Here is an 11,636-nt window from a genome sequence, read left to right as displayed (position 1 = left end):
TAATAACTCATGATTAGGAGGTGGCACAGAGCCACACGGACTTGGGGAGGCCTCATTCACTTCTGCACTGATTGTCAGGCTTGATGTTCCCCCGCTAAGCATTATAGCTTCCATTTCCAAGATCCTATTTAGTCACTGTTTGTATGCATTGGCATAATTATCTTACTGAAATGAGCGAGGAAGGAATGAAAGAAGGGGGTCATTGGCCTCTAGTCTCAGTTGCTTAAATGTGGAAAACAAGGCAATAGGAGTGAACTACAGTGCCCAAAAATCTCTGAGTGGGGAAATGAGCTTTGAATGTGCTTTAAAGGTATAGTGTATACACAGCCTTATACGTTAATGGCAGCTGACAAATTTTCACAGGCCTGTAATTATGACCAAACATTTAGCACGGAACAATCTGTATTTAAATAAGGAGCTTCTTCTGGAAACGAGAAACATCCAGCCAATAATTCTGCAGTTGAGAGATTTGTGGAGTCATAGGACTTTTACAGCTGCTGTCTCCTGACACAGTGTCCTCTGAGATAGAGCTTGTTAGCTCTGACGTTAAGGTAAGGCATTACCTGGGAACTAAAAATATTTCTGTAAGTCTTCGGAAGAAGCAACAGGACTGGCTCGAGACACTTTGCTGCCTGAGGCGGAGCAGCAATAACATTTCTCCAAGCCAAGGTGCCTTTTACTATGACTCACTTACAGCCACAGAGTAAGAGAATAACAGACTGCATTTACATAGGCAGGTTTATTTCTTAAAATCAAGAGTGGGGACCTCAGTCCTGTGGGCCAAATGTGTCTTTCTATCTGCCCCCAGGTCACACCCCTCACTGCTCCTGGTGTGCCTGGCTGGAATGTGTCCTTGAGAACAAAGCAAACCCCCGCCCAAGTTGAAGTTTTTGAGCTATTTTTAACGAAAATCTCCAAAAACTGACACTGCTGACATGGGTGTCCGGATTTCCACCCAGACACTGCTAGAGACAGCAGTATTCTGGATATGTTGAGGAAATTCCAGACGTATGGCAACCCTAGTTAAGGATATGGTACCCTGCCCGTACGGGCCAGTCTTGACAGACTCTAGGGTTGTGCGCTCATCTCACTCTAGAGGCCGGGAGCCAGCGCTGTCCACAGACACTTCCGGGTCGCGTGGCCAGCGTGACGAAGCTGCTCTGGCGAACTGGCACCAGAGCAGCACACGGAAACGCTGTTTACCTTCCCGCTATAAAGCGGTCCCTATTTATCTACTTGCACTTAAGGGTGCTTTCGAACTGCTAGGTGGGCAGGAGCTGGGACTGAACGACGGGAGCTCACCCCGCCGCGGGGATTCGAACCGCCGACCATGCGATCGGCAAGTCCTAGGCGCTGAGGTTTTACCCACAGCACCACCCGCCTCCCTGTAGTTAAGGATACTGGGAATTATAGCTCTGTGAGGGGGTAAACTGCAGTTCCCAGGACTTGCTGGTGGAGCAGTGTATGATGGGTAAGCAGAATCAGTCCGGTTGCTTCTGTTTGTAGAAGCAGGAAGGTTGTCACATTGTTCCGAGCCTCAGGCAGCAAAATGGGTTGAGCCAGCCCTATGCACAAGAGTTCAACTACTGCCATTTTCCTGAGGGTGGCACTGATTTAAAGCTCTGATAAACTCTTGGACTTAAGTTTCATATGGTTTTATTTATAAAGAGAAAGAGTGAGTAACAGAAAAACATGTAAGGCTGCAGTCCTATACACACTTAGCTGTGGGACTAAGTCTCATTGAACAAAGTGGGACCTACTTCTGAGTAGACATGCACAGGATTGCACTGTAAATATGTCTGTATTTTACAAAGGGTTGAGGAGTTGCTGGTGTCTCTTATTTTGCACATCTGTCTAATTCCGAATATAGGGAGATGAGGGTTCAGGAAAACTTTGCGTTCGAATGTCCTTCATGGATAGATTTCTCTAACCACAGAGGGTCCTGGCTCTGATCTGCAACAGCTGCATGCCATGTTCAGTTACCCAAAATGCAATGCTGGACCTTGGTTCTGATGGGTTGGCAGGGTCAGGTCAATGATGGGCCTTTCTGAGCCCTAGGAGTCTTGGCAGGTGCCTGACCATACTTTTCTTCTGATCCTAGGCCTGTTGACACTAACTGCTGTTGAGGTTACAGATAGGTAGCCGTGTTGGTCTGCCATAGTCAAAATAAAAAAATTCCTTCCAGTAGCACCTTAAAGACCAACTAAGTTAGTTCTTGGTATGAGCTTTCGTGTGCATGCACACTTCTTCAGATACACAAGTGGCTGTTGAGGGCCACTTGAGTAGCCCTTGAGATGATGGAGCATGCCTGAAAGACTTACCATGCTTCATTCCAAAGGGAATGGAAACAGCTGGTGAGGAAACTGTTCTACATCCTTGCTCAGAGTTGCTAGGAGGAAGCCAGAGGACTGAGATATGTCCCTTCTCAAATTTGCAGAGGGTTTGTTGCTGGAGAGCTGCTGGGGGCTTGGGATGACTGGGAACAAATTTGCTGCTTTAAAGTGCCCTCAGACTTCATGCTGGAGTCATCTGGTTCTGGGTAGAAACACGGTCATTACCTGCAATTCCAGCTTCTAGAAAACTCTGGTTGCATACTGGGAAGGAATTCTAAAGTGCCGTGAAAGCTGAGTTAGGGAACAGTAGGCTGCCTATTGAAAAGTTTGTTGTAAACATTGTCATTGATTGGCCTTTGGAGGGAGACAGTGTCCTCCTTTTGAGGAAGAAGGCACTAGCACAGTTGTGATAGAGTGTGGTAGAGCCAGTGTGGTGTAGTGGTTAAGAGCGATGGACTCGTAATCTGGTGGACTGGGTTCGCTTCCCTGCTCCTCCACATGCAGCTGCTGGGTAACCTTGGGCTAGTCACACTTCTCTGAAATCTCTCAGCCTCACTCACCTCACAGAGTGTTTGTTGTGGGGGAGGAAGGGAAAGGAGAATGTTAGCTACTTTGAGACTCCTTAGGGAGAGTGAAAGGTGGGAGAAATATCAAGTCCAAACTCCTCCTCCTGCTTTCCATGCAAATGTACCTAGGTTCAGTCCTTGGTGGTATGTCCAGGAAGTGATGGGAATGTTCCCTGGATGAAAAGAGTTTTGGAGACCTACTTCCGGTTTGTGAAGGCAATCCTGTCCTAGATGTACCCATGACCTAACTCTATATTGGCCAATTTCTTGTGAATGTGGCTTGGCTTTCTAGAGAGCAATTTACCTGAGGACACCCCAGATGACCTCACAACTAAACCAATCTGGGGGAGCGTTGTGTAAGGGCTCTTCTTCTTTGTTGTTGGCTGAAAGTGCAGAGCTATTGAGAGAAAAACACTAGGGTGGAATATACACACACATAAAAAATGCTGTAAAAATGCTTTTTAAAATGTTTTGAAAAATATGTGGAATTTCCCATAGCTGACTGTTGCCATCTAGTGTCACATTTGTATATTGTACTTTACAACACACTTAAAACGTTTTATTTGCAGCTGTATAGCTGAGTCCCAGGCTGAGAAGTGAATGACTTGGTGACAGCGCCGGCCCACCCATGAGGCAGGGTGAGGCAGCTGCCTTGGGTGGCAGAAGCCCAAAAAGCAGTTCCCCTGTGGTCACCCTGCTGCGGTGGCAGGGCAGCGGTGGGATGGGGCAGCATGTTCCCATTTTGCCTCAGGCAGCAAAACATGTTGAACTGCCCCTGCTTGGTGAGCTGGCAATCCATTTCTCAAGAGCCAGGGGCCAAAATGAAGCAAATCAGGAGCAGCTGGCCTAATGGAGCTGCCCCTCTTACCTTGATGGTGTAGGCAGAGAGGCAATGGCAAGGTCAGGACTGTGCAGGCAGTCTGGCATAGCCAGTCCAGGCCTCTCACTGGTGGTGTGTGCACACAGCCCCAAGTCGTCCACCATCTTCCCCTTTCCCCACACCATCCAGGTAGGCAGCAATGAAGCTGCCGTCTGGAGACGGGATCTGCAACATTGCCCTCCAGGAAGCTAACTATCTGTAGAGAGAGAAGTCATCAGAGGGAGGAAAACTCAAGTTAAACTCTTTTTGTGTGCCCGCAGGACAGTGAGCTGCAACCCGGACCCAACAGCAGTTTTAAATATTCAGACTGAAGCCCCAGGCCACACTCTCACCCAGTTTCGAGACTGCAGATCAATCTAGGTAAGAGCACAGAGGCTGCTTAGTTATCACTTTGATCACTGCAGTTCTACCTTAGCAGGGGCTTCAGTTTGGCCCACGAGGCTATCACCGCATCTTAAAATAATGGTGGCATGCAAGTTGATTGGGTAAAGTTAGTATTTCTTTGGTAACCACGTCACATTCTGAAATGATTTCTTTGAAAGCTCCGGAGCATTAGAATAATTCCAGCTAGAAATAATAAAAAAGTGAGCAAAGGAGTCCTGATTCATTTAAAAATTGAGCTGGAGCAAATCATGAAAGCTAGAGAAGCATGCAATTTCAATCGGATGCTTTAATGTCTGCCTAGTGAGGTCTATAATGACCCCCCCGCCCCTTGTTGAGATGTTCCTACAGCCTGCAGGAAAATCTGAATGAGATATTCAGCAAGGAGGCCTGAAGATCCAATGAGAAAGGATTTTAATAATACACTCAGTGCTTAATGGTGACTTCACATTCAGCCCACTGCTGGGGACCTGGGCTGGCTCTAGGGATTGGGCGAATCTGAATTTTTGCTTTCTCTCACTTTGTGTGTTTGTGTTTGTGTGTTATTAAATAGTCCTCCTGAAAATTTACTATCATTTTAGTGCATTTCTCCCAAATATGCCCCTTTTTGTATGTAACTTTGTCTATTTGGGAAACCCAGCCAGATGGGCGGGGTATAAATAATAAAATTATTTTTAACATTATTAATACTCAGTATTTTGCAATTGAAATTTCCTTATATACAATGCAGTTTTGTATGCTATTTCCATGATGATTAAATGCATCTTTACAGACCTGGCTCAGTCCACCCATGAAGTAGTTTGAAGCAGCTGCTTCAGGCAGCAGAAAGCCCTGAGGCGGTGCCATTGTGGATGCCCCACTCGCTACTTCTGCTGGTGGCAGAGAAGGAGTACTGCATCAGTGCCTATATCTTGCCAAAACCTTGTGAGATCTCACAGAGCACGAGAGAAATCTCATGAGATTTTGCCAGAAATGTGTACCAATGGTAGTATTGCTTCTCCACGACTGGTGGAGGTGGCGGGCCAAGGCGGCATTTCCTGTGTTGCCTCAAGCGGCGAAACGGGGTGCGCTGGCTCTCCTTTAGACTCACTTTACTATATTTGTGCAGATTACTTGTTTGGGGAACTACACTGCCAAATTCAGAGATGTTTGTATTTTGAAGGGTGGTCGAGTTCAGTTTGTGTATAATTTTGGAAAGTATGAATTAGGTAAGGGACGCAGGTGGCACTGTGGTCTAAACTACAGAGCCTAGGGCTTGCTGATCAGAAGGTCGGTGGTTCGAATCCCCGTGATGGGGGTGAGCTCCTGTTGTTCAGTCCCAGCTCCTGCCCACCTAGCAGTTCGAAAGCACGTCAAGTTCAAGTAGATAAATAGGTACCACTCTGGCGGGAAGGTAAACAGCGTTTCTGTGTGCTGCTCTGGTTCCCCAGAAGCTGCTTAGTCATGCTGGCCACATGACCCAGAAGCTGTATGCTGGCTCCCTCGGCCTATAGAGCGAGATGAGCGCTGCAACCCCAGAGTCATCCGCGAATGGACTTAACTGTTAGGGGTACCTTTACCTTTACGAACTAGGTAGGCTTGCCTTTTTGTCACCCCAGGTGTGGTAAGCTGTCTCTGCCTCCTGCATATTTTGTCATATGTAGTTTAAAAAGTTTGATTAACATAATCAGTTTTATTTCAAAGAAAAAGCAGCGTTTTGCCATGGTGGGCAAAACGATCCCTTCATTGCAGGGAGTTGGACTAGATGACTCTCATGTTCCCCTTCCAATTCTACAATTCTGTTGTCCTATTCTGTATGGACTGGGGCGTTAATCGGCTTCTTGCTGAAAATTCCTCCGTGTGGCTGTAATTTGCTCACATCTTTGTGGACAAATAAGAACTAGGGAGAGTTTTGGAAGAAAACTGCCATGCACTCATACTCCATTCTTGGCTCCTTTTTATTAAAATAAAAGTGTTAAGCTTAAACACCTTTTTATTTTTTATTTACAAAACCCTATTTATCATAACATGTAGTTTGGCTCTAAAGCATTTATTTCCCCTGCATTGTTCGTCATGCACAAAATCACATCCTGCATCCTGAGCCCACTTGAATGCTCACGAATTTCAACTGACAATCACTCACATGAATTAAAGTACCCCCTTCTCTCTCATAAGCAGGTGCTATTTGCCTGTTCTTTTAGTCTCATTTTATACACTTCAAGCATTGGGTACAAAAAGCCATTTTCGATGACTCTTATTACCAGCTCTGAGCCATCACGGCAAGTTACTATAGAAATAGTTAAATCTAAATGGAAATAAGTGCACATACTAAACATTCACTGCTCAGTTTTAACAATACCTTTTTATTTATTTCTACAATCTGGAGGAAGGGTCCATTGCTTTTAAAATCTGTAGACATTTGGACGTATTTTTACAAGACAGTACAGTTTTTGAATGTCACACAATGATCACAGTTTCATACCACCACATGCATATAAAGACACGTTTAAAAGTCTTTTTCTTTTCTTTTACAGAAACAATTGGAGAGGTCAATAAACTTCAACAAGTAAGGATTAAATTAAAGCTACCAAAAATAAATATTTAAAAAAGTAAGACTCTTAAGTGCACTAGTTTATGGCTAATGGAATCCTTGTTCCTCCCAAACATATGGGAATTGTTAATGCTCAAATGGTGAAATGTCTTGATGCATTGAGTCTTGAGAGTATGGGCCATGAATGCAAAGAATCCATATACAATTTAGCAGACCAGTTGCTGTTGTATATCAGCTGATGCACAAATCCAGCTCCTGGGTTTGATTTGTTGCTTTCTGCAATGAGCTAGAGTGTACATTCTACAAGGTAAAGATCCCAAACTGCATTTCTTTTCTTTTTTTAAATCCCCCCTTTCCCCCTTTTAATCCCCTTAAAATCTATAATCGCATGATGCAGTTTCCCATTATAATTCTGTTCTGAAGGCTGCTTTTTAAAACCCCTGTCCCTTTAAACAAACCATCCGCTCAGCTACGCTTGTCACAACCACACCTGCAGTCTCTAAAAGAGTGTGAAAATTGCACAACGATGCCAGCCATTTGGCTGCTTCTAGTGATGCCATTAGGGGCCTGTTGACTCTGCCCTAACATGGCAGGCAGGGGGGAGAGACCTAATGAAACACACCACTGAAAGCAAGAATGGGGTGGTGAGCAAGGACCTTAACAGCAACAAGGCCACTCTGGACCCGCTGTGCAAGCGATTCCAACATTTCTGCCTTTGAGATCCCTTGATGCCTCAGAAGTAGCCGGTGCTCAAGTAAGACTGCATTGCATGGGTGGATATTGCAAGTGAGAGCGAAGCACGCTGCCAGCCAGGTTCACCAAAAAGTCTTGCTATTCTATGGCTTTTCTAGGCTCATGTCGCCTTGCCAGTCATTCTCTTCATGGAGCTCTGCTTACATGGGACTCAGCTATACAGCTGCAAATAAAACGTTTTAAGTGCAATATACAATGTGACTCTAGATGGCGATGGTGAGCCTTATGGAAAATTCAATGTATTTTTAAAAAATGCTTTAAAAAAAAAAGCATTTTAGAACATTTTTATATGTGTGTAGATTCCACCATGGTCTTGGCTAGCAGTCCCATCCTAAATAAAAGCTGCTTCAGGTACCTGAAATAGCAGAGGCCTGTGCTTTCCAAGCAGGCTACGTTGAATTATTTTCATTCTGCTGTACCGAATGCACTCACTGCAGTATGCCTGTGCAACCCTAGGAGCAAAGGAGCCTGCCTTTTACTGAATCCAGCAGTGGGCTATCTTGTTCTGTATTGTTTATGTGAACTGACAGCAGTTCTCTGGGGTCTTTCCTAGCCCTCCCTGAAATGCCAAGAGCCTTGGCTCTTCTGCATACAATGAATGTCATGCTGTTGCCTGTACCCTTCTCCTACGCAGAGATGTACCAGAATCATAAAATTGTAGCACTGAAAGGTACCCCAAGGGACATCTAGTCCAGCCCCTGCAATGCAGGAATCCTACCCACAGCCATCCCTGGGTGGGCTCGAACCACCAACCTTCTGGTTAACAGCCAGACACAATGACCCATTACGCCACAGAGGGAAATACTAATAGTGCGTCAGTTTGAAGGATGTATTTACAGGATTAACGATCAAGCAGGACTTTTGTTGTAGTAATTATTTAATCTGGGGAAAAGTTAGTTGCTCATTTTTTTGGGGGGGGGGCAATAGTTCTTTTGATGTTGCGGTTGTGTTTCCATAGCTGGAAAGTTCACAGAAGACAGAGCAAAGAGAAGGCGAGAAGCAACTCTCTAGATACACAAAAATAAACAGGCAAAGACTCCTAACAAGTTTCCTGGCGTAATAGAAATATTATAATTTTTTTTAAATGCAGCTCTCTGTGGCCAAAAACACTGGCTATCTGGCCTCAGTGGCTAAGAATGTCACATTGAGACAAGTATTTCTGAAGCAAAGGAGGTGGGGGACAAGAAATGAGGGGAAGAAGAGGAAGCATGCAAGGAAAATAACCAGAACTAAAATACTGTTCAATGACTCAGGACCACAAGGCAGAAACTTAAATCCCAGTTGGGAAGGACTGTCTGAAGGCCTGTTCACAGATGTGTGCGTATTGTGCGTGAACATTCAACGGTTGACTCACAGACTCCTGTTTGTGTCGACTGAGCTTTAAAGAGCGGGTTTTCATGGGGAAAGCTCTGGAGGAAAAAAACAACGGTGCTCAGACATGGAGTTTTAAAGCACAGATCTCTGCCCCAAAAGCGCAGGGCAAAAAATAATTGTGGGTGAGCCCTGAGTTCCACCTTGGGAACTGTGGCTAAAGGGAAGCCTAGAAATATAGTAAAGAAAATAAAATAAGAGGTGATGTGGAAGTTTGATCAGGAGCATTTGATTCAACAATGAACATCAGGTCAAAAAGCAGTAGCTTAGATTCTTGCCTCTGGAAGCCCAGTTTTGGGGATTTCCTGCTTAATGCTGAGAAGAACATGCACCTTTTAATTAGAGAAATACCCTGACTCGGCAGGAATGGCAGGGGGATCCTTCAGACGTTACTGAACTACAACACCCATCATTGCTGCTATTGGCCATGCTGGCTGGTGCTGAGGGGAGCTGGACTCGAACGTCACCTGGAAGGTCAAAGGTTCCCAACACCTGCTCTAACCAAACAGACTATTCACTTTATAACTTATTTATTTATAGCCCCCCTCCATTTTGTTACTATATTTTAAAATTGAGAGGAGAGGGTAGAGGAAGGGCCACACTGGTATCCAAGAAATAAGAGTGAGATGAGAGTGTCAATGGATCAATCAATAATTGAAAACATCCCCCCCAACAGCTGATTCAAGAAAAGCTGTTTTTCACTTGATCTAAATTTCCTCTCTTGGACAAAGGCAGGTCTGTTTCAAAACTTGATGCCGATGAAATGGAAATAGGCCTTTATTGTGTACTTATTGCCTTTGTATCCTATTCTTTCTCCAGGGAGCTTAGAGCAGAGTATATGGGGGTCATAGCTAGACTCCCACATCACTTTACTAAGTGTAATCCCCATTGAACTCGAAAGAGAGATACCTCAAAGTAGGCAGGTGTAAGATTGTGCTGTACCCAACTTTTGGCTTACTGTGGAGATCTGGCTTCTTTTCTGTACAATTTGGGGAAGGCTACTGTGTTCTGGAATAAGGAATGCCCCTATTAGCTGTGGAGTACTGGATTGTGTGGGGAAGCAGAGGTGCATAAATGACCTTCCAGCAGCCAAGTCATTGCTGCTTACTGGGGAGCAGAAAAGGTGATGCAGTGGCAAGGTTGTTGCAGTGCAAACATATCAACAGAACCAATTTGATGTTCCTGCCAGTGCATTAGCACTGCACCACCCTCCCCGCTGCCTTACCCCTCACCCTCCTGGTAAGCAGCAGGGAGGTCACTCCACTCCACCATGTTGCCTGCTCCTGGAGCTGTTGTGGACTAGAATGAAGAGCAACACATGTTCTTAACTTCCCTGCATTTGTAGTAAATGAGCACTTTTTAAAACTCAGGTTCATCCCTAGTATAATCTCTTCTGTTTCTCCAGCAGCCAAGTTTCCAAAGTTGGACAGCGTCCAAAGGCCATACCAAAGGTGTAGCTTTCCATTGGCTGTAGGGCTATGTGGCACAAGCATTTTAGCCTAAGGTAAAACAGTGCTCTTCTATTAAGTTCTTTGCCTTAGAAGAGGGCTGGCCAACAACTCTTGAACTATTTTTTCTTGGTTGCATCATGGGGATGTTTGTAGCAGATCCTTAAACTCGCCAGTTGCAGCTTTGTAATTTCTGCAGAGAACCTGTGTGAGTGAGTGCGCAGTGCTTTTTTGGAGGAGCACAGGAAGGTGCCTTAGACCCAGTAGCAGCCAGCATGGTGGGGCAGACCTCCTTATAGGTGAATTACTGCTGCTTACTGGCAAGGAGAGGGGCAAAGTGGTGGTGTAGTGCAAACACATTGGCAGCAACAGTGGATTGACTCTGCTGGTGCATTTGCACTGCACCAACCTTGCTAGCTTGCCCTTCTCCCTCCTGGTAAGCAGCAGTGACTCACCTGTCAGGAAGTCAGGATAGCACCATTCTGCGCACTACTGCTTATACCAGATAAAGCTATTTGTCCATCTAGTGTGGCTTTTTCTGTCTGGCACTGGCTCCCCAGGACCTCTGGCAGAAAAGTCTATCCCATCACCTGCTACACGGCCCCTTTTAGCTGGAGATGCCTGGGATTGAAATTACATACCCAATGAGTCCATGTTGCATAGCTCTTTGCTTTCTCCCACATAGCGGAATGCCGTTGGCTTCTCTTTGGGACAGGAAATAAATCACTTAAGATGGGGACCCCATTACAGCCAGGGCAAAACCCACCTACCAGCCCACTAGATGGCCTCACTTCCACCAGCTGGAACTTCTGTGGGTTGTGCAATTTACAGAAGAATATCCAGGCCTTTAGGGCTGGGAGAATATACCGATTTTGGTTTCTCCCAGTTTCTCATAGCCAGCATGGCTACTAATCAGGGATGATGGGAGATGTAGTATACATACATCCTGCCCATCCTAATGAATGCATTTCACTACTTGTACCTGCATAAAAGGTTCCTAAACTGGATAATCAGAGGACCAGCTGACATTTGGGACAAACATGTCCATTTGAGCTATTAAAGGCTTAATGTGGTAAAATGGTATTTTGCAGCACAAGGCAGTCACAGGTTCACATCTTGTTGCATATACTGCAAATCTATCTATCTATATCTATCTATCTATCATCTATCTATCTATCTATCTATCAATCTATCTATCTATCATCTATCTATCTATCTATCTATCATCTATCATCTATCATCTATCATCTATCTATCTATCATCTATCTATCTATCATCTATCTATCTATCTATCTATCTATCTATCTATCTATCTATCATCTATCTATCATCTATCTAACCATTGGCTATTTCTTCAGACTGCTAGATATCTG

At 44.9% G+C, this 11,636-nt stretch overlaps 1 long non-coding RNA gene across 1 annotated transcript; it reads left to right on the top strand.

The window, feature by feature from the left end:
* Window positions 1-397: 397 nt before the first annotated feature.
* Window positions 398-8,521, top strand: LOC308588443. Its single transcript, XR_014008769.1, has 3 exons — window positions 398-551; window positions 4,040-4,139; window positions 6,674-8,521. It is a non-coding gene; the product is annotated as an uncharacterized lncRNA (long non-coding RNA).
* Window positions 8,522-11,636: the final 3,115 nt, after the last annotated feature.

Source organism: Podarcis bocagei, assembly GCF_964188305.1.
Source record: "Podarcis bocagei genome assembly, chromosome: 5".
NCBI lineage: Eukaryota > Metazoa > Chordata > Lepidosauria > Squamata > Lacertidae > Podarcis > Podarcis bocagei.
Note: the sequence above shows the minus strand (reverse complement) of the source record. Positions and strands in the feature narration are given on the sequence as shown.